Here is a 24,146-nt window from a genome sequence, read left to right as displayed (position 1 = left end):
TCCTTCCCGTTAGCTACAATATTTTTAAGACACTCAGTTAACTTACTTTTGCCAATCGCTTTTATTAGTTTTAATTGAACTGCCATTTGCGGCCCGTCTTTGTGCAGAATGATCAAATAAAAAGCCTCCAAGTTACTCTAATGACACAAGCCTAATTGCTATGACAGCAATATTCACCGACTACCTGATATATTCTTTTTGACGATTTCCGCAATTTAGGCGTTCTACAAATAAAGCTAAGTAACTGTTAACTGTTCACACAATATTTCCATATGCAATAAAAAGTAATGGAAAGCCGTTTTCAGTGCTAGGTGCCCTTAAACTCAGTGGCGAGACTGATTTTCACTCCATTACGAGTAGGGACTCAAAAATTCAAGGTATCTTAGAAATGGTGTAACAATGCTCCTATAGTCTTAAACTAAGTACGTCTTTATGTTTTGAAAAAAATCTAAAATGAACACAGGATTATTTCGGAGTTTAGTACACTCTAAGCCGGGTGAAGTTCATTTTGGGCTAGTCGAACCTTACATGGGACTTAAAAGAAAAACATTCCTAACACACAGAAAATATTCTTCTTGCCTAACAATAATCAATTTCACCCCTTCCCCCACGTGAGAGCTTGCTCTAAGCTTGATCTGGTCTCGTCCTGGACATCTTTCAGTCGAAGAGGAGAGAGGGTAGTGAAGAGATAATAGAACTGATTTAGCATTAGAGCTGATGAAACAATTTTTCCCCAATCAAAGATTCGCTTAGGATGAGTTATGCTGCGAGCTAGTCGGCACAGCCAGCTATATATTGGCCTTTATAATTACTATTTAGGCATTTTCATTGTATATGCACTTATTTCTAGTAATTTTTTTCTGTCCTCATAGTTTTCATGTCTCAGCTTGAATGAGAAAAATTATATTTGATTACTGATTTCGCCGAGAGAGAATAATTATTCGCTCTTCATTAAGCATAGAAAAAGGACGAAAATCAATATTAGACTGCTTCTGATTGATTCCAACATTCCAACCAAGTTACTCGAAACAAGCAAGTTACAAGTAGGCCTAGGTCAAACGTCGAACTTTTCACGGAGACGATCTTCAGACGTTCCAGCCTTCTGAAGCTGATAGAACGCGCTAGAGCTTGTTAGACGATCCATACTCATTCAGTCAAACTTAAATGAGCCAGACGTCGAACCATTTCATGAACGTAACTTACCAAGTTTGGTTCTTCTCATGAAAAGTTCAACGTTGTTAGTGATACTCCTAGTGCTTGGGTGCTTGGTAGCCCAGCCTTAGTCACACGTATTTAATTGCAAACCTTTTTTTCGAAATGGCGTTGACCTGATCGAGATACACTCAACTCTTATATACGTATGACTTACTTCTGCCATAGCTCTATTTTTAGTCTAGTTTCGTGATCCAAAACTGACATCAGCGTCCACGTGGTTTTTCACTTAGGACTAAGTTTGACGGGCAAAACCACACAACAATTTGCCGAATCCGTTATAGTTTCAACCACTGAATACACCTCCAAAAAGTTATCAGCGCCCTAACTCAACAACAAATAAATGACTATGGCAACCAAGTAACACGAAATGCTTCAAATAAAACGGGAATTTGACAGTATAAGCATTGCCTACAGTTGATTAAAGCGGTTAAAAACTACATGAATGCTTTAATTTCTTCAAATGAGTAAATTTCGTCGAAAATAACAGAGCCTGATCCTGCACGTGAAATCGGAAAAAAATTTTCACAAATATTTTTTTCTTCAGTTGGTAATGGTGAAACTATAACTTCTTGTAAAAAATGTTATTTTATAGCTTGACTTACATATCTCGCTATGTTTAAGTTTTTTTGTAATGCCATTTAAGTGACTCAAATATAATCCGCCTTTATGGAAAGCTCAGCTCAATTGTTTTTCACTGTAACGCTTAAAAAGGGAGGATATATTTATAGCTACCGGCAGCTGTGCACTTGAAACTCAACAATCGTCTTTACTCAATTGCAAGGATCTGTGATCAATGATTCTATCGAACGGAAAAGAACTAGGCTTTTAGAAAGTCAAATAAAAAACCGGCTGAACAAATTCTTCAAAATCAACTTTTGTAGCAAATAGAGAGCTAGTTTTAAGTTTTCTTTTTTCCTGTGTTAACCACGCCATTATTAAATTAACAATAATCCTAATTTCATTGACTATACCAACAAAAAAAACATTTTTTTTTATTTCCTGCCCCAGCAGATAAATTATTCTGGAAGCTCTCTCCGCTCAGAATTCTATTATTGACATGAGTCAGTACAGTAAAGCCGGAAAAGGTGTTTATTAAATCCATCATGTAAAGCAATAAGGTAATTGTTAAATTAACGGAAGGACGAAAAGATGTGTATTTTAGAGAATTGAACCCACTAGCTCTTGTTAGATAGCTCTAGGGTCAGTGTTTCACCTGTTTCGCGCGTTAGTTAATAACTTTTTTCCAGCGTTGGCGTGCTCAACAAGAACTACTCAAGAATATAATGTTGAAAAATAATTTCTCAAGTTAAAAAGTGATGACAAGGTGCTGTGTCTTATAAATAAGGAAGCTTACAAAATTGACTTTGAGTAGAATACTTGATTTGCGAGAAAGAAAGCACTAACATGGCGGAAAAGTGTAACAATGTTTTACTTTGAAATAGAAGTAGTTTTCCAGAACAAGACTATACATTTCCATCGACAAGAAATGCCCCTCTTTTAGTGCAATTATTTAAAATGCGATCTTCAGGATGAGCTAGAAAAGCTTTAATTTTTACATGTTTTTCTCTCAGTCACTTGTAAAGAAAGAACGCGTGAATGATAAACTTTTTTTTTGTTTTGAGGAATAGTAAATTTTGGCTTCATGGAACTAATAAGAGAAATGAAGTAAGAGCCAACTAAATACCAACACCAACTTTTTGCCAAATTTAAATGTTTCAGAATAAAGATTCCCGTAAATTTTTACCGCCCATACTTATAGTTTAGCTTCTCTCAAGTTATAACTGAACCCAAAGCACGAGAAAAAAATGGAAAATGGGTTAATTAAAACTACACTGTGGTTTATTTTATTCACGTTTTACACCAAAAAGATCTTTACGATTTTTTAGCTTTCGGTTTGAAGCCACCCTTGGGATAGAAAATGTTCAACTCGTTTTGCGTTTGAGGCCTCATTTGAACGTCACTGTTTAAAAATGTCATGGGCCTTAACGCATAGAGCCTTCGAAAGGTGTTGACTTTATTCAAGTTTCTGCGTTAAGGTAAAACTTGGCGAAAACGAAGGTTACAGCAAGATACAAAAACACAAAGCTAGATAGGCGATTTATTCGAGTAACGATTTGCGTTATTTGCAAAACTTACAGAAGTTGCCAGCGAGCGCTAAATGTTCCCCCATCAGTACATTATCATCCCACCTAAGCCGGAAATAAAGATTGCAATGCCATGTGTTCAATTACTTTTTACCAGTTATAACAACGGCACAAACCGTTTCGGGACAATATTTGCCTTTTCAAAGTTAATAAAAACTGAAATTAGGTTTTTGTCTTCATTTCTGTGCGGAATCTTAGAAAAGACAAATTGATTGCTATTGTTGGCAGGCCGGAACTGAAAATATCGCCGACGCGAAACTATAACTGATCCTAAAACCATTATATAAAAGAGAGGGGTTAGAAGACGGGGAAGTAACCTTAAAGATATTGGACTTCTCGCTGCTAAAGCAGGGTAATTTCATAACAGTCATCGAGACGACTGAGATTTTGCTTGGCAAAGGATTTGCTAAGGTATGTTTAATTTATTTTCAGTCTTATTTAAAACCGAGAATTTTCACGAGGATTACTTTTGTCAAGAAAGGTTGGATTTTTAAAGAGCACTATTTTCTTCGAGGAGAAGGGCTTGCTTTAGCAAAACAAAATTTGTCCGGACTTTTTTTAAAAATTTAACCATGCCACAAAGGTGAGAGTTTTCTACTCATTGTACAACAAAGTTATTTTAGTGTTTCAAAATTTATTTCGTTTCAGGTCGAATCAGATTATTCTTCGAACGGAAGAAATGTACTCGTGTATCAGAGCATTTCTCGTCTTGGTCTCCTTGTTCTTCTTCCTTCACGCAAGTGAGGCTGGTCTTCTGCGGGAGAGGTTGCTAGGTAGGCCTATGCTAAGAGACGTATACAGTGAAAAGAGTATTGATGTACAGAATCCGAGTTATAGAAGGTACTGTCTATTTTAAATTTACTATTTTTAACCGAACTGTACCATTTAAATTGGAAATGGGACAGAACCTATCACATTGTTCAGCTCTGAACTGGCGTCCGTTCCTGACCGTTGTGGTTCTGCCACTTCCCCTACCCTCTACCCCCACCCCTAACCCTGTCCCCTCAACACCCCCCTAACCGCAGGATATAATCCTGTAAGCTCATTCACTTGCTTATTTCAACCATTTATGAGTCCTCCCAGCTATAGACCCATCCGCGACCTGTAAACAAAAAAACACACACTACAGTGGAACCTCGATACAATATAACGAACCTCTTTATTTCGAAATCCTCGGTGTAAGTAGACTACGAGTGGTCCCTCATTTTGCCTCACTGACAGTAGAGCGAGCGAGACGCGAGCGCGCGTGACAATCACCACACGCGAGAAAGGCGAGACACGCGCGCTCGCGTCTGGCTCGCTCTGCTATCCCTGCATGAGAGAAAATGAGGGACTACTCGTAGTCTACGGTATAACGAACGATTTTCTTTGCCCCAGTAACAGTAAAGTATATGGAAAACAACCTCGATATATCGAAACCTCGTTTTTGCGAACAACTTTTGCCAGTCCCTTGGCACTTCGTTATATCGAAGTTCCAATGTATCAAGGCTACGTTGACACTGCATGAGGTTATTTCTTCAGACTGGGGATTCGTGAAAATTGAGAAAATTTCGGCATCGAATTTACAGTTGTCGTTTGGCTCATGTAAACGCTGGCCGAAGATGACTCGGCTGGGAGGATGACTCTTCTACACGTGACATGTTTTTTCCAAGAAAACGGGTCCTTAGCCTTTTCCTGGATCAAGTAAACAACGATATACCGTATAAATCCTTTATTAAATGAAGCCCCTCCCCCTCTCAAATAAGCCCCCTCCTTCTAATAAGCCCCTCTTTTCAGGGAAAGAAAGTTAATAAGCCCCCCCCCCCCCTCCACCTCCACTCCCTAATTATTCTTCACTATTAAATGAGAGACTGTATTTATCAATTACGACTGTAAAACTTCTTGCGGACTGATCCGGGATGGTTTATTTACCGACGGGAAGTTCGGATTTGATTCTGATCCTCGGCTGTATGACCTCCAACCTTCTTGTTCTTGTGCCTCTCCACTTTGTATTCTAGTTCTTTATCGAGCACTAATACCATCGTCTTTTCTACATAAAATAATCCCTCTCTCAAATAAGCCCCCCGTCCCTATTAAGCCTCCCCTAAAATGGGCTTAAAACTAGTAAGCCCCCGGCCGGGGGATTTAATAGAGGATTTGCGGTATAGAACTGGTCAACGCAACTTGGTAGTGGTATATAAGTCTCATCGCGAAAAGAAATCTGAGAGATATTTTCTTTTAGTTTAGCGCGAGGTCAAAATGATGTCGAACAGGAAAAGGAGATACTCGGTGACGAATATACAGCAAGATTTTCACAAGTACATTCTAAACGACAGGGGTGGCAATGTCGCTATGGCAGCTGTGGAAAATAAACGAGTTGGTTGGTGTTCATTTTTTTTCTGTCCTACTAATCAAAAGGCTGCAAATACAGCCATCTCTACTCGCTCCTAGCCGATTGAGAAGTTTCGCAAAACGTCTGTTTTCGCAGGCTATTTGATAGATGTCCTCTCGTAAAAATTCTGGGGGGCAATCCCTCTTTTGCCCTTAATGGATATGTGCCTCTGATTCAGGGTCTGATTCAGTTTCTCGAGTCTTCAACAGGGTACGCAACAATTCTAGGACTTCATCCACAGATTGGAAAATTAGAGTCACCTTTTAACGACAACAACAATGGCACGTTATTTAGGTATTTCCAATGATTTACAAGGCATTACCTTAACAATAATACTAGGGCTAGAGGTTAAAAGAAAGAGATTGATTATAAAAGATCATAAATGTATATCATTTTGTTCTAAAAGTGACGTTTCATGTCTAATTTTCATCAATTAAAAAATAAAAGCAGAAATAAGTCTGCATACAAAGGGATCAATATTATTAAAAAGGGATACTTTTTTGAGGATAGATTGAAATCTTTGAAAAAAAGGATTTTTTGTAATTAATCTAGTATAAAGATAAAGCATCACGTTTGCGTCAATTGCTGGTTTTCAGCGTCACGCCATCCAAAATAGATCAAAATAAAAATCAAAACCATTCGACAGATAAAGTCCAGAATCTGGGAAATGAGAGGAAGTAAACATACAAAGATCCTCGCCAAGATTTGGATCGAAGGAAAAATTCGTATGCGAGATATCCGAGGAAATGTTTTACCCAGATTTATAGAGCTTTGTATGGAGACGCCATGCTGGAGCTCATTCGGATGAGCTCCAACATGACGGACGGAAACCAAAAGAAACATCTGTTACCGACTTTTGCTAGAAAAGCGCGAATTTACTCCTAGAGGAACTCATAAACATTAAAGTAATACTTTTTCTAACACTTTAACTCTTCAGATAGCAAAATTCCTCGGAAAAAAGTCACTTTTTTAACCTAAATGACAGCTCTCTCGGCCGTCATGTAAATGCTGCGTCACGCAAAAGCTTAGAAATTCAAGCGTACTCTATTACAAAACCAAGAACCCTTTTGAAGGGAAAATTTGTTTGAAAACTAGTTTTCAGCTGCTCTAATACACCATGAAAGTAAAATCTCACTAGGATCGATAGTTTTGTAGTTTGAATTTTAGTGACGCCATGTGAAAACCAACAATTAGCACCACGTGACCAAGTTTCCTCTTTACTTGCCTTTTACCGTTCATTATATCTACACATAAATTAGTAGTTTCAGGCAATGTTTTTGTCCATACAAACTGTTTTGAACTGTCTTTATCTGCTCATTTTCTATTTTGAGAAATTCTCAACTAAAAGATGACCAGCCGTCTGCCGAATACGTGAAGCTTAAACTCTCTATAATTATAAAGACTGCAGGAAAACAGAACATGTTTTTCATCTTCAGTTTCACCAGAGTTACAGAAAGGGCAGATTCTTAGGTGCATAGGGGTCTTTGGCAATGAGTGTCTGCCCGTTTCAATACGTAAAGTCTGATTCCCTAGACGAAATTTATCAAATGGCAATTTTATCTTGGGAATTCTTGTCTGATATCTTTTTTGAAAGAGGCGTCGAAGTTTAGTTTTCGGTTTGTGTTAATTAACAACAATAATTGATGGCATGATAAAGCTTTTTTAACATTTGATCTGAGATGGGAGGTAAGGTTTGTATTGTTTTCGCTAAGTGCTAGAATTTGGTCTATAATTTTCAAATAAACTATTTACTCTGCTCATAAAACTTGAGAGGTTACGATCAGCTAAGTCTGTCTTAGTCTGGCTTAGTCGGTCTGTCTGTCTGTCTTTTACAGCATGATAATACGGCACCACAGGAAGCTACTGCTCAGTAGCTTTCATACAAATGGTCACACTTTAGGATTTCATTCACCCACCTTATACAGTATCAGTACCACAGGAAAGTACTCAGCTCAGTAGATTGCATTTGAATGGTCATACTTGGGATTTCATCCACAGACTCAAATGTGAGAAACACCTTGTACAGTATATTAAACAGTACCACAGGAAAGTACTTCTCAGTGGCTTTCTTTTGAATGCTCAGGCAGACTAAGGAATTCCACATGTCCACCATAACTGGCTTCTGCGCTTTTAAAACACTTTTTTTAATGTAATTTATTTTATGACATTCTCTCCACAGATACTTTCTGAGCTTCCTAGGCATCTGAAAAGTTTGGTGATCACTGCTAATATGAGCATGGTGGACAGAACTTTCTTGTTGCTAATAAACAAAATTTCCCAAAATTTCATGTAATATCGCTTGAACGTATTCTTATGAAGTAATTAATTAAATGCCATCGAAATATGTATTCTCATTTTTCAATAAAAGATGTATTATTTCGAAAATGTTAGTGATAAAATTTCTTAAATCAGTAAAATCCTACAGAATGATTTTAGGGCATGCACAAGACATTTTACCCTTCCATGTTGTTGCCGGGCTGCCAGGATTTCTACATGAGTAAACTAAACGTAGATTGCATGACAAAGAAAGTAAACACTTCAAAGCCATTACAATTAGCAATCAATCACCATGTCACGTCAACTGAACTTGAAATGCGACCATTTCGAAATTTTGGCCAGAGGACGGTCGGATATCCATTGCAAGGTAAAGTAGACTCTGCTGATTGAGGATTTAAACCTTCCCTAAATGAAAATGTCAGCAGTGAAGAACTTTACCTTTTTAAGTTTGCATGCTTTATTTATATGCAAATTTTCCTACCATATGTCCCTATCGTTTCATTAATAAGTTGAATTATGGGAGATGTGAAAATGGCGAATGTCAAAGACTGTAGCTCCTTTTGCATTAGAAGCAATCGACCCGGGAAGGATAAACTAGATGGTCTGGTCAATACTTTCAAGGGCTGACTTGTAACGAAAGGTCTCTCACCTCTCCGTACGTAGAGGCGCGAAGGGTTGGATGGAAAATTGGAAATCGTGGAGTATAACTAGGATGAGCCAGGAGGATATGTAGCCTGCGAGCAAGCTCTCCAATTGGGCTAGCAAAGTGAGCCTCGCGAGAACGCGCGAGCGAGGGGCCGAGGGCCTTTCCTCTGCCCCTCGCGGCTTCGCCGCTCGCTCACACGTTCTCGCGAGACTCGCTTAACTCGCCCAATTAGGAGAGCTTGCTCGCAAGCTAGAGGATATGAGTCTATTCGGTTTCCTTATCCATAAATGGTTTTTCCGAGGAAAAAAAGACATCCCATTAATAATATATAACCACTCGCTCAAGTGGTTAAAGTCGTTAAAGACCTGAGTCAGAAGTGTGTTCTGAAAATAAAATGGGTGGGTAATACTTTCGGTATTGTAGTCCCCGCACTGTGCCTTCCTAGGCCTTCTCGGCCAATGCATTTCGGTAACGTATCCGGGACGAACGACGACTCGCTCGGACCACGTGACCCGAAACGCTTATAGACAACCTGGCAGCACGGGAAAATGAGGCCTCAGGACTGGGCAATGCCAAATGATAAAACAGTAGACTAATCCTTAAGACGAGAAGACTGAGATAAGAGAAAATGTAAAAAAAGAAAATGAAAATCAAATGGTAATAGATTCAGTCCCTTATTTTTCTGTAAAATCGTCGGGATCGAGCACCCACCCTTACTGGCCGCCATATTGGTTTCAAATGTGAGGAGTCTCGCCTTGGGGGCTTAAGTACCAAAACTACTTAGGGAACGAGGCCTCCCTTCCCCACCGGTATCAACCCCTGACGCCCACCCCCTCAGTACATTTTGAAACCAAGATGGCCGCTATAACCTCTGAGATCTTATGGGAAAAGTATGGGACTGTAAACAGTCTACTAAACATAGAGTTTTGCTGACTTTTGACTTGACAATGAAAGTCTCCAAATTGAAAAAGTAAGAAAACTGGCTGACTGGTGGTGAATTTACTTTGCATGAGTAAATTTATGAGCATTTCTGATTGAGAATAACCAGGAATAGCAAAGGCTAAATTAATGTCTTATTACCATCAAATTTTTTTGAGGGCAAATGACAGCATTCCAAGCGCATATTTCATAGAGTCAGAATATCCTAATACTAATGTCCTAATAATATCTTTATGCTGTCGACAGCGCATCAAATAGTATTTGGAGATTTCCAATAAAATGGTCACGTGCTCAGGTCCATCACGCTTTGTTAAAACTGTAAGTGACAAAGCAGTTTTGGCTTATGTCAGCCATTTACCCAGGCTTAAAACTACTTAGAATTTTCCCCGCATCCTGTTCAAAATAGGTAAAATGAAAAAAAGTAGCTATTTTGTTGTTCAGTAGAGGGATGTTTAAAGATATAATTCGACAATTGACCATTTTCAACGAGACCATAATGCACCTTGTTTCCCCCCCCCCCCCCACCCCCCTCCTCACCCCCCAAGAAAAAGAAAAAAATTGGGATGACTATAATACCCAGGAGAAGTAGGAAACCAGGGTGATATAAAAATTTGGGGGCAAGGTGCATTATGGTCTCGATGAAAATGGTGAATTCAGGTAATGTGCAAATCAATAACATCATTTTCACAAACGTTGGTTTTATAAATAATTTTAATTGAATTTACTTTTAAATTTCCTAATATTTTACCTTAACAATATATCACTGATGAGGTTCGTTTATCTGGGGATGTAAAAGCCATTCATGTCCAAGCAATTGAAGCATTACTGCCTCTACTCAAATGAAAATTGCTGCAAGAAGCATCGGATGAGCTGTAATTTTACTAATTTAACTGTGATACCGATTACGTTATATTACATATTGGTTGTTTGATCATCATTGAAGAAGTCACCAAGATCACGTTCCTCAAATTCTTGATTTCTGCAAAGTAAAATTAGGATTAGATAGTCGCTTTAGGTAGAGTCGATTTTCCCTTAACGGACACCTCTATAAGACGAACACCTCTGTAAAAAGGACACCTAAAATTGGTCCCTGCCTTTTTTATTCCCTTTATTTGACTTTCCCAGTCTCTATAAGACGGACATCTTCCTTTTTTCTTTTTCCCGCCCCTCCAACTTTTTGCTTTCCTTTCACTTTCGCGTCTCGTACTCTATCTGAGAGCCTGGAACACAACCTCGTCCCCAGGCCGCTTTTCCATGGCTTCCAAAGCCAGGAAAAAGCGCCCTGGGGACGAGGTTGCCTGGAACAGGCCAACTTAGTGACTGTCCCAAAAGTGTCCATCTTAGACAGAGTTGTCTACAGCGTAAAAATCCGCACCGTACTATTCGACTCCCTGCACCAGTTTGCTCTCTTTCTTTAAAATTGTTTTATTTTCTTTAGATGGTTTCGTTTGTCCCACCCGGAGAGGGGGGGGGGGGGGACACTCAACAAAGGTTTATACGAGGAGGCTCCGCCCCGAGGTCCAACCCCCTAACCTTTCATATACGATTTTTGACGAAAAGGTACTCCTTTAGTATACCTTTCATTGACAAATGGTAACCCTTTTATATACCTATTTTAGAAATGTATATTATTTAGTGCAGGATCCTGACCTTGAGATAAGGGGGGCGGTCATCCAGAGGCTTAGATAAGGGGGGGGGGACCGGTCCCCCGGGCTCCTCCCCTGGATCCGTCATTGTTATTTAAAATATGAATCGATCACAAAACATGAAAACTTTCTCGACTTCTTCACAGCCATAAGCGTCTTCCGTAACCCTTTTTAGGTCATTTTACAAACCCAAATGGCAGATTCCCTACTCTTTCATAGACTTCAACAAATTAAATCCCTACCCCTTCATATACCCAAAGCCTGAAAAAGTTACCCCTTTCAGATGGAGTCCCCCTGTATAAGCTATTATAGGGAGTACGACCTCCCCCCGAGGGGGTGTCCGAACTGTTCCACAGCGTTAACTCAATTCATTGGCAAGAAAAAAGAATTAGAAAAGTACCAGTTGTACCTTCTAGTTCTGTAAAAAGCCTAGATCATTTAACTTAATTGTTACAAACGAATGAAAAAAATATGGTTCAAATGCAAAAAAGCATTTTTGTTTGGTGCAAGGCCTCGCTCGCGAAAAATGGCACTGTTCTATTTGGCGCAAAATTTTCACTGGTTTTGTGAACAACTAGGTTTTCATCTATGATGGGTGTCCACCTTTGCGAGAAAATGATCGAAGAGCTACATGGACCAACTTTTGGTGTCCGATAAAGAGAAAACACTCAATTGACGCGGAAACAATTACCTTGCATTTTGTAGATTTCTTAACTTTTCTTTAAACTCTGTAGTTTTTCTTGTTCTTTCGTCCTTCTTACATCTTGAAAAATGTCTCTTTCTAAGTATGCTAATATCACAACCTGCGTTTGCTCCGTTGTCAGCGACTATCACCATGACAATAAACCATACCATCACAAGAGCGAAAAAAATTCTTTTGTCCATGTTTTTTCCCTGAAAACAATGAAGCTGGTCAGATGGTATCCGGTCACCTCGCCATCAAAACTTTTCGCCACCAAGAAGAAGACTCGCCACCAAGACACAGTCTACTCACCTAGCTAGGATTAGACGAGATCTCAGACGATAACCCTCATCGACGAGTGGATTGTTATGCTCGGAGTACTTGACTTGCTCCCAATCTTCAACTTACGCAAGCTACACAATTGGTGGCGAGTTTGTTGGCAGCGAGTAGAACTCTTGGTGGCGAGATGACCTTTAATCGGTCAGATAACTGCGGTGGTTGGGCAGAAACGGAGTAGCAGGTGAGGGAGTAGCAGGGGAAGGGTGGAGCTAGAAAGGTGCGTGTCGTACAACAAAAATAAACTTTATTTGCATGACTAGAATTATTTTGGTGAGTGAAGTCGGTCAGGAGAGAGCTCGCAACCTTCAAATTACGATTTTACAGCCTTATAGTTCATATTTTACATTATTTTGCAATACTTTTGATCATATTTGCATGGAAAAGGCGCGTTATAAATTTTTAATTATTAATTATTATAATTATTAATACTTCTCCAGAGAAAATGGAAGCACTGCTTCGTACATGTGCACGTCTGCGCAGACGAATAAAAAAGAAATGCTATCAAAATATCAGTATAATCAATGAGTGGACTAGAAGAACAGACAATGAATTTTGTGGTGCAACAGCCTATCAGGTAAAACATAGGCACGTAGAACGTGCAGAGGAGGTGTCGCTTCAAATTTGTTTAGTGTGAATGCTAAATTAGCTCTACATTTTTAAAGAAGATCAATTCCAGGACAAAAAACAGTGTCGGCCCCTGGCATCTTACTACACAATTTACTGCCGGTAAATCCGACTTTCCCTCAAAGCCGGTTACCGCTCCTTAAGCTATCGGCCGAAGAGATAAAATATTTTTTGGCTTGGGTTATGAGAGACCTTTATCGTTGTAAAGTAACATTCTACCATCATGATCAAAGAAATAATAATAATAATTTGATATAAACTTGTTGTTGTTGTTATTGTTGTTGAGAACCTACAGATTTAGTCTTACCGACCTCTTTCTATTCGTGCCCAGTTACTTTTCCCCAATTCAACCACTAACTACATGTGCCTCATGGTCAGAGTGAAATAATGACGAAAAAAATTAAAAACGTCTACAAACTGGATTTCAAAAAAACATTTCAAGTGTTACTGTAACAACGCTAAGATTCTTATGGACGCGGAAAGAATGTGGTTATCTTCTTAAATTAAAAAGTAGCACGACTTTGTGAAACGATAGCTAACAATGATAATGATCCACTAAGGCTGTACACAGGTGAGTTGTTAAATCCCGCCCGCGTCCTTAGCACAAAAAGTTAATCTAGTTTACGTTAGTAATATCCACTGTGCACAAACGTTTGTTGTAGTCCGGTGTCTGATTAATGTATTAAACTAATTGACGATATCCTAAATAATGTAATTTTAATTATTCGACGGCCCACGTGGAGCACTTTTTCTGTCCTGAAAAACCCCTTTTTCGGCCAAATGATGCACCAAAAGACCGTTTTATGTTGAATTTGGACTTATTAACTACGTAAAATAACAAAGAAAACACTGTGAAGTTTTGAGTGAAGTCTACGACAAGAGCAGCCTTTAGTTTCCCCTCTTAGCTTGTTCGCAAGTCAAGAAAAAAGAAAAAAACCGCCGCCAGCAACTAACTTTAAATTCTTTCCTCTCTTTATTCTGTCGCTCCTCTTAATTTCTTTCTTTCTTTGCTTAATTTTGAGTTTTGTTTTGTTTCTCAATTCAGAGCGGTATGAAACGTTTTAGCTAGTGCGAGAAAAAATTTACATAACTTTACACAATTGAAAATTCTGACGAAAAACTGGACCATAACTGAAAACAAGACTGATGGTTGAAATTCTCGGTCCCCTTACCCTTGAGAACTCTACAAAAGACCCAATAAATTTTATACATGTTCTGTAATATTCTACCCATTTATACTGCCAAGGATACTGCTACACTCGGCTGGTAATAACAATAAAATACGATTGACTTGTCCAGAAGTTTGGGGTGCGCGTGATTTGACATTGCGTTCTTAATCACTAAGGGAAACTTAAAGCAGCACTACGATTTTAAAAGTATTACTTTCAGACTTTCTTTTCACTGTTTTCATCCAACACCAAAACTCAAATTGAAATAGCTTTTAACTTTAACCTACCTTTGGCTTCTGACTAGCTCATGCAAATACCGGAGAGTCGGCTGTTGAATAGAATTATTTCGAGTTGCAGTGGATCTTTTACTCTTCGGCTTGTTAATGTATACGTTTCTAAAACCGTAAGGGAAAAAGAGACTCACCTGTGTTAAGTTTGGTTCTGAGTAACTCACTATAAATATGTAACTAAGTCGCTTAAAAACCAATGAAATTAATTGTGTTTTCTGTTTTTGTTTTCAATTTTAGCGTAGGTGGAAGATAAGAATGGAAAAGTGTATCAAATGATAAAAAGCAAATTCCTGAAATACAACTGACACCTAAACAGATAATAACTATTCTTAAAAGGGAATAATTACTAATTGCGCTAAATGAAGATGTGGTTTTGATAGCGTCATGATATCTGATTTGCAGTAATTCTGAATAGTAATTTACACAGATAGGCAGCTATAGATCCCTTTCGTCCAGCGATATTTCGGGTAACACTGATGAAATGTTGAATAATCTGAATACAGTTACTGTATGCTAGTTTTGATACTGGTATCATAAAGAAACAGGACGGAACGTTTTAATTAGGCAGTCTCTATAGTTCTTCTTACTCCCGGTGCGATGCAAACTTTTAGTCAGAATACCTTAAGACAAGCATTGCAACTGCTAGAACATTTATGAGGTCTTTTGCGATTTTTGAGTTGAGCAAGAAGGCACGTTGTAGACCTTACATGTTGGATACTTGAAAACCACAAAATTTTTAAATATATATATATATATATATCAACTATTCAGTGACTTAAATAGTTTTTTTTTCCACCGGGGAATAAGGCTTACAATACAATCAGTACAATAACAGAATAACAAAGTCAACCCCTCACTTTCTAGGTTATTCTACAGTCATCACCATTTTCCTACAATTGTTGTAAACCATTGAGAAAAGAAAAGAATGAACACTTTTGGGTATTTCTTGTAGTTGCTAAAACCATGCATTATTGGTTCGCTTTTGTTTCGCGGTGTGGGTGTTGTCTGGTGTCTCAGTTTTCATTTACGTGCGTAGGTGCAATGATGAGAGGCCACCCATAAACGTTAAAATTGAGAGAGGTCAACTTTAACATTTGCGCGCGACCGTCCATACATTGCCTGTATTTTATTTACGGGCGTAAAATTTACGTGCACGTAACTACTTACGCGAAAGTGGAAATCAATCTTTAATGATCGCAATCATCACCGCCACACCACCAAGAAACTACCACAGTTTTAGAGCGTCTCATTTTAAGTATTTATAAAGCTTCGAAAACTGATCTGCAGTAGTTTTAGGACACTTTTAGGGAACGAAAGGAACCCAATTGTCCATTGTAGACAGTCTTTCCTTTCGAGAAACAGAATATTCCAGGCTCTCGTATATCGTACGTAGACCCTACATGGTCTCGTAAGCGACCACCTGGCGATTTCCCCAAAATAGGCTTTCTTAGTGAAGAGGTAAGTGGAACTTTGCGTTATCAACCAACTTGCTTAAAGGACCGCAAAGTCTCTTCACTTAGGGTACTCGCTTAAGGTTGATTTCCACTGTCGAGCAATTTTTACGTGCGTACGTGCGTAAAATTTACGTTCGCAAACAAAATAGAGGCAATGTTTGAAAGGTCGCACGTAAGTGTAAAAGTAGAACCTCGCTTAACTTCACGTTTAATCTCAACACATTATATCTTGCCTCTATTTTATTTACATGATTAAAATTTACGTGCGTTAACGTGCGTAACCAAAAACGCGTCCAATCTTTAAGGTATTTCCACTGTCGTGTTATTTTTACATGCGTGCACACGTAAGTTTCCCGAAATATAGGGGCAATGTATAAAGTGTCGCGTGTAAACTCAAAAGGTGAGATTCAGCTTCTACGTTTACGCCTTTATTTTATTTACGCACGTAAATTTTACGCGCATAGAACGTAAAAATTTTGCAGTCATTGGAAATCCACCCTTAGGAAAGGCACGCTCTGTATTTTAAAACTTTTTTTGAACAAAAGACGCTAACTTTTCAATGGCATTAAGTCCCAATAACAATTAAGGCTGAACATGACAGGAGTTTTCAATATTAATGAATCATAGTTTTCAATTAAATTGATTCACCAAATAACAGTGACCACCGATCTCATATGTCAATGAAAACCGTCAATTAAGTAATTGTGATTAAAGTGCTAAATATTTTATTTAGTTGTTATATTTTAAGGGACAAAAGCTTCTAAATGATTTTTAAATAGTCATTTTCATCTGTTTCTAGTTTTTAGTGAACCACATTCTTTTTCACTCTCTAAGCATTCAGTCCACACATGGTAATAGAGCCCGTTTCTCGAAAGGCCCGAAAACTTTTTGGGCCCGAAGGCAAGTTTTAAAGTCAAAACCTGTTGAATATTAGCACAGTTCAGTCCTAGCACAGTCAATTTTGCTTAGTTAACTGATAGTTTTATTACATCTTTCAAAACTATTGAAACCTTGATCTTGAATGCAAACACGAAACAACTTTTCGGGGCCGAAAAGTTATCGGGACTTTCGAGAAACAGACCCCTGGTCCTAACTACACAACATACCACTATGGCTATTGGGAATTCATAAAATTGCGATCGTATTTTGTTACTTTTCCCTTTGAAAGAAAACAACATTGTCGTTTTTTACATTCTATTTGAATAACTCACACTGATATCTTAATATACTAAATCACTGCTTTAAGAGCAGATGTCTGCCTTTATAGAGTATGATACCAATGCCTTCATTCACCGCCTTTTAAAATAAGTTTTCAAATTCGCCCGAGTCATGTGACCGGAAATAAATAGATCGCGCAGCACTGACTGAATAAGGAATGGTTCCTGTACTTTTGAGTCTGCGCATGGATCCTAAACAGTAGCCTGTCATTTTGATAACAAATTGCTTCTTTGCGAAAAGGCTGACTTTCTGTTGTGTCTCAGTGGATTCTGAAGTTTGACTGTTTCAGCAAAAGCTGACTGCAAGCAGTACTTCCTGTGGTACTTCATGCTGTACAAGTTGGTTCTAACTTTTGTGTCTGTGCCGGGACGGAATCCTAAATCGTGACCATTCAAATGAAACTAGGCAGTACCAGTGGCGGAACCAGACCTTTAGATAAGGGGGGGGGGGGGGGGGGGGGGGGGGGGGTCTCAAAAAAATTTTTTTCGGCCCCTCGGGCCTCAGTTTGGTCTACAAATAAGGGGGCGGGCCCCCCGGGCCCCTCCCCTGAATCCGTCACTGATCACTTTCCTGTGGCACTGTTTATTATATATGCTGTATCAAGAGCTATAAACTTTTGCCTGAGTCCGCGGATGAAATCCTAAAGTGTGGCCATTCAGATGAAAGCTACTGAGCAGTAATTTTCTGATACTGTCTTTTATACTATAAGATAGCTCTGAACTTCTGGGCCTGTGGATAAAATCCTAAAGTGTGGCCATTCAGATGAAAGCTACTGAGCAGTAATTTTCTGATACTGTCTTTTACTTACAAGATAGCTCTGAACTTTTGGGCCTGTGGATAAAATCCTAAAGTGTGACCATTCAAATGAAAGCTAGTAAGCTCCACTTTCCTGTGGTACTGTTCATTATGCTGTTCAAGGTGGCTCCAGCTTTTGAGTCTTTGGATGAAATCCTAAGATGTGACCTTGTGTGAATCTCTTATAAAATCCCCTGAAAATGTGACTATTCATGACATTTCAATTGAGAGGTACTGAGGAGTACTTTACAAGATGGTACTATATTCTTGACTCTGTGGTTGAAATCCTCGAGCTAAGTGTTTATGACCACTCAAATGAAAACCACTGAGCAGTACTTTCCTGTCATATTACTTTTCATGCTCTACAAGGTGGTTCTTACTTGAGTCTGTGAAAATCCATTGTTACGTTGATTTCCATCTAAAAGAAATACACAGTTTGTCTCGATCGTCGCACCCGTGCCAAAACAGCGACGCTAGACGATCCAGACAACTATATGAAAACAAGGCTTATAAAAAAATCTCTAGATTCAGCAATACCTTAATTAAGATAGGTAGAAGCTTTCATTTCAAAAAATAAATAAGACGCGAACTTTCCGTATAAACGGCACATTTCGTCTAAAATAAGACGCGGTTTAGCTAAGACGCGTCTTATTAGATAAGACATGCTCGTATAAATGGTACAGTTCGCGTCTTATGTAAGACGCATCTTATTTTTCCTCGTATAAATGGCCCTATTGTATCGGTTAACAACAGTATTTTACCCCTTCATTGTTTGATAGTAAATTTTGAACCTAGCTCTCGAATCTTTTTTTTTTTCCTAGAAAAGGCGGATAATTCAGAGAAATTACTTTTATAGTAAACTTAAGTCTTTGTTCTTCCTTTCATTCAACCCAAAAGCTAAACAGTTGTAAGACTCTTTACAGTATTACTGTACTCAATACTTTCATTGTTTATTTTTATACGAAAGGAAACACACTTACTGCTCTAGAAAGCAAAGAAAGTTTTGATTGCTTCTCTTTGTATGTTTCTCCGAAATTTTGCAGGTGCAATTTGGCGGCTTCTTTGCATATAAAATGTTACGTTTCAAGGAACAATACGTATCGTCTTATAATGGCACCATTAGTCAAAAAGAAATACACCAGTTGAATACAGATCGATTGGAAGTTCGACTAATTTTGATGAGCTTGTTAGTTAAAAAATTCGCTGTAGAGGTCTAAGGCTGGCGATATAGAAATTTACACCGAAACCCGGCATTTGATATTGAAAAAATAAAAATTTTTTAAGCTTTGTGACAGCTGGAGCTCGTGAAGTGGAAAATGAGGTCGAAACATGATAACAAGGAAAAAGAAACTAGGAGTTAATTGGGCATTACCTCGAATAAAATTAACCGCAATTTTAAAACATCAGAATAACAAGATTATACTTTCCAAGAAAACTTTCCTTATAATTGGAAGGATATCTCTGTGCAGTTTGATTTTGGTTTGTGAGTAGATAAAGTCCATTTGCTAGAGAAAGGATTGAAAAGGTTTAGACGTTGCGTTTGGACTTTCGCTCTGGTTTTCATGCTAGTGCTTGAAACATCGGCTTTTTAATCTTTTTACGATGGTATAAAATTGATTGCTTTTATCAACTTAAATTATAAAACAAAATTATTGCGTCAACACCCCCCTCCCCTCCCCACACTACTAACTCAGAATCGGAATAACCCCACAGTATATATTGTGACTGAATCAACCCTTCGATTATTTCTCCGACTGACTTAGCTAGGCATAGACAACACAGATCAAACAGAAAATTGTCGGTTGATTTAATTTTCATTAAAAAAGGATGCGATGGTTGACTTATTTCGTTTGGGTCGTTAGACTTGTCTACTACGCTTCTCGTCCTTAAGCTTCGTAAACCTAAAACAGTCTTATATTTACAATGGTTTTGATTACGTTTGTTTAATTCCTCAAATATTTCGAAATATTTGATCCGGCAATACTGAGAGATGTCACGGTTTTCACATCTTATAAGATACTGGTTGTTTTACGGATGTATACATTTTAATTAGTAGCTTCGTATACAACAGTCAATTTTTGCCATGTTTTAAGAGCAACAATGTAAACCTTTTGTGACAAGAAACAATTGACAGCTTCCTTTTGCGTCAAAATCAATTCTAGACGGAAAAGGCACACAAAAAACTCGAGAGTTTGTTTAAAATGATATTCTATCGAGTCTTTTTAGTATGATTGTCTAGAATTGGCGCTTTGTGGCGGGAGTTATATATGACTTTTTGAGTCCTTCAACTTGAAAGCGATCATTCAAGCTGATTTCCGAATAGGTTTTCTTTCGTGAATCGCACGAAGCATAAAACTGTTCCTACTTTTAAACGAACAAGGTTAAAAAGCAGGCTCGTCATTGCCGTATTATTATTATTATTATTTTCAAATATGCCCCTTCGTTTCTGGCGTTGAAATAGCTGAAAAAAAATTTAAACTGCTAGGCAAAAGTGATAAGGTTATCAAAGCATAACTGATAATTATTTGGATCAATTCTCAACAGTTTGGTTGGAAACATAGCTTTTAATAATTGCCGGCGAAGCTTTGATTCAACTACAAAGGTCCCGAAAAAATTCAACTCATGGAACATTAAAATGTCTTTTTTTGTTTCATTGAAAGGGCGGATCAACAAAAAGGGTAAGCCGACATAATGACATGAAAATGGATTTGTAGTTGTCTTAATATTTGAGCTGGTAATGAATTTTTTATTTTTGTTTTAGGTGTTAGGAGCATGGGAATCAAATTCGTTTCCACGGATGGTAGATGAAGTCGTTAAAGCTGTCCCTTGTATAACAATACACAATTATGGTTAAAAGACTGTTACATTTCATTTATATTGCTGTAATATTTACGAAAACGGCCTCTTTAAAACTGAATTCAGACCAGTGTTACCTTTTCGTGTATTTCACTTAACGGAAAAACAAGTTGAATCTATAAAATTTAACAAATTAACATGAACTCTGCACCAGGAGGGGCATATTATTGTTACAAGAAATGAAACATATGTATTTTTCTAATTCTTATTTTATTTATAGTAAAAGATTGTAAAGGTCATATATGTCTTTTCAGTAGTGGCCTGATGCAGCGATACCTATATTATATTATATCTATAATATTTCGGTTAACAACAACAAAAATAACGCTAGATATATTTATCGAGTTTGATAAAATTTAAGGGAGCCTAAATCGCAACGAATCGTATATTTTATTTCCGCTTTTATTCAACGCAGGAAAATAGGAAATGATTTGCACTTCCTTTGTTACTTGTAGGCCTTATACACAAGCTAAAAATGGGCGCGAAACAACAGTTCCAACGGGATTAGGCTTTGAAAACGCAACGAAAATAGATTATTATCAAAGATTACTGCGAAAGATGTTACGTTTTTTAGAAGCGAACAGCATGAGATCAAGATGAACGGATTGAAACCGTAAAATTTGTCAAATAAAACCAGGAGAAAATAAAGTAACAGTTATTTACCTTTCAAATTCCAGATTAATAGCGGCTATACTGCTTCGTTGTCCTCAAAGTCGCCCGGTTCTTGTTGATGTGGAAAAACTCGAGGGGATTGCTATATCAATGTTTTACGCGCACTTAGTAGTTACTCTGATTTCAAGTTAGTCAACAAATTAGTGTTTTAAAATGAGTCAGCTGGCTATTTAAACCTACCTCTAATTGTGTGGCTTCCGCCGAAATGTAATGCACGCAACGCTGTGAAAATTGCGTTTCCTTGTTCAATTGTAAAGCCATTGTTCGAGGTTTTTACGCGCTAGGAAGTAAAGTCGGACAGAGAGAGTGTGTTTGTTTTTACTTTCGTTCGTACGGAATTTGCGTATTTGGTTTCGGCTTTTAACGCATACACTGCACTTTAAGAACTTCATGGCTGTTAAAGTTGTTGAAAGTATTGTTTCAGACAGGCTATTGTTATTGATCAACACAATGTAAGCTCATGCTAGAAGAAGTTTTGTTTAATTGATTAAGTTTGAACGCATTTTGTCGCCCGCGGTGAAAGCAATTTCGTCCCACGTGTCAGTAACGAATGAAAACTCAGCGGAATTCTTCAAATACAAGGGAAATCAAATTGAAATTTTGCCATAAGCCTTCACCATAGTTCTAATGTCCGGGATAAGCCCCTTTTCACAAGCTGTTACTAATTATAATTTGTAAATGTCTAAGACAGTCTGTAACTGATTTGTGTTGTTCAAACAAAAAGCATACTGCATATAATATATTTACAGTAAAATTCAAATTCGATGTAGCTCCATCAAATAATCAACGTTCACGAATCTATCAACAAAAAGTCGCCATCACCGGTCATTTTCACCCCGACAGACACAATTAAAGACACAACAAAACTTAAAATCAAACCATTTATTAATTCTTAGCACAATTGCAACGAGCCACGTACGTAACTCATTTCATTTAAAAAACACAGTAAACTATGAAGCATTTGTCAAACTTATCTTTCTTTTTGCAAAGAGGGAAGGAGACTGTCAGTGGTCTTTTAACTGGCCTTTTTTATTCTCTTAAATCAATCGCCTTTGAACTTTTTTGTCGAAAAACACCGTTTGAGATTACGTGAGCCATTTTCTGATCACCATACTAACCTGAGATCAGGCCCAGTTTTAGCGGTTCTCATACATTCTCTCTAACGGCTACCGCTAAAATTGGTTTTCGTTTCGCCTTACCCGCCGGAATGGTAATACAAAGCGAAACGAAAATTGACCCTAATCTCAGCAGGTTATCACCATACAGACAAAAAAGGAAGAAAACTAGTCATGATTCGTTAACAATTAGGAAACCTCACTAGCTTTCGCTTTTCACAATTCAAACCCACGTTTCGGGTATATAACTATTTTTCAGCGTAAAAGAAAACCGTTGCACAAGACAGTACTAGTTGTCATTAGACATTTGGGGAGCAACAACGATTTTGAGCGACGCACGTCAACCGGAAGTGGACTTTTTGCACTCTTCGGCAGTGATTTTGAACAAATTCTCGAAAATTCTGAGCAAGTCGTCTCTATAAGAGTAAAGACACTGAGCAATATAAATTTGGTAGCGTTAAGGAATATAGGCCCTGTTACGGGGGTCTTGTTATTCATTTTCCCTGTGATTCTTAGAACAGATATCTCTTAGTAAGTAAAACATCCAAGAATGTTATACCTTAAAGTCAGGGAACGCGCTGCCGGAGATGCTTGGGGGAACTTGCCCTTCCCCTCGCACTTTTTTGCGAAATAAAAATGTTGTTGCATTCGTTGTGGAGAATAAAGAAGATATAACTGTAGCTGAAAAGATGCAATAACTATTACGATTGTTACGGCAGAGGCGCTTTGTAAAAGGCCCGATTAATCCGTTTCCAGAGGCGACATTTTGCGAGTGTAAACTAGCGGCGATTTCTTAAAGACCCTTTGCGCAAGAGAGAACAAAGACAGAGCCAAGACGAAGTGCGTTTATTACACAAGCCTACAGAAATCGCTGTATAACGATTAAAAAAACTGCAACAAAAATTTACAAAAAACTTGTGCATAAAATCGTCGCTACATTCTCCTTAAAACTGAAGCAGCAAAAGGCGAGCGAAATTGCTCTTCACAGAGCCACTTAATTTTGGCTCGCCGAGCAGGAGATTTTTTTATCTCGATATGAATTGACTTTGTTCGCAGGGTATTTGACTAACGGACCTCTTGTTGGAAATAAGTCTGTTCTGTTCTTAAAAACAGAATAAGTTTATTGATTTTTGAAAACAGTTATCGAGTACATTTGCTGAAAGTACGAGCCATAGCGAATTACGTATAACATTTTCACTCGCGGTATAGTTTGTACCTAATAGCACTACAAATCATGCTGTAACATAATCCAGCCTGCTATTCTACAGCCAATTAAATTGTCCTGAAATGATGAACAAAGAGTCGGCTATGACTTTATGACCTTGATTCATAGTCTTTCGTATACAGTATTTTTTCAACTATTGGAAAGAAATAATATAATATATCCGGGTACCACAAATGTAGACCACAAACCGCCAACCTTCATGTCCCTTTAAAGGCTTTGTTTCAAAAAGGCAACCTGTTCAAGACGCTAAATAGTATAAAACTGTATACCGTGTCAAGACTCAGAGCCCTGATAACAATACCCTTTCCAGTGGAGAAATGAAGATCCCTTAGGACAAAAAGGGAGTGCCCCTAGGGGGCATTACAAAGCTTAGAGGCCTTCTAAAATACCTGGATTCCAACGCACTGTTGGGAGTAAAAGGTATCGTTCATCGTTAACCTCGGCTTCTAAAAAGATTTCTTTAAATCAT

General features: G+C 38.1%; 2 long non-coding RNA genes across 4 annotated transcripts; one reads left to right on the top strand and one right to left on the bottom strand.

Moving 5' to 3' along the window:
- The first annotated feature begins 271 nt into the window (after positions 1–271).
- On the top strand, positions 272–8,115 carry LOC140929810 (uncharacterized). Of its 2 annotated transcripts, none has more exons than XR_012164799.1 (4): positions 272–377; positions 4,008–4,199; positions 5,581–5,718; positions 7,910–8,115. It is a non-coding gene; the product is annotated as an uncharacterized lncRNA (long non-coding RNA). The 2 variants fall into 2 exon arrangements; XR_012164798.1 differs by lacking the exon at positions 272–377 and adding an exon at positions 3,579–3,711.
- Positions 8,116–10,285: 2,170 nt separating this feature from the next.
- Positions 10,286–21,470, bottom strand: LOC140929809 (uncharacterized). Of its 2 annotated transcripts, none has more exons than XR_012164797.1 (3): positions 21,329–21,470; positions 11,930–12,132; positions 10,286–10,571 (listed from the first exon to the last, which is right to left on the bottom strand). It is a non-coding gene; the product is annotated as an uncharacterized lncRNA (long non-coding RNA). The 2 variants fall into 2 exon arrangements; XR_012164796.1 differs by lacking the exon at positions 21,329–21,470 and adding an exon at positions 14,340–14,507.
- Between the last annotated feature and the right edge of the window lie 2,676 nt (positions 21,471–24,146).

Source organism: Porites lutea, chromosome 3 (genome assembly GCF_958299795.1).
Source record: "Porites lutea chromosome 3, jaPorLute2.1, whole genome shotgun sequence".
Lineage (NCBI taxonomy): Eukaryota > Metazoa > Cnidaria > Anthozoa > Scleractinia > Poritidae > Porites > Porites lutea.
This window is presented reverse-complemented; position numbering and strand designations above follow the sequence as displayed.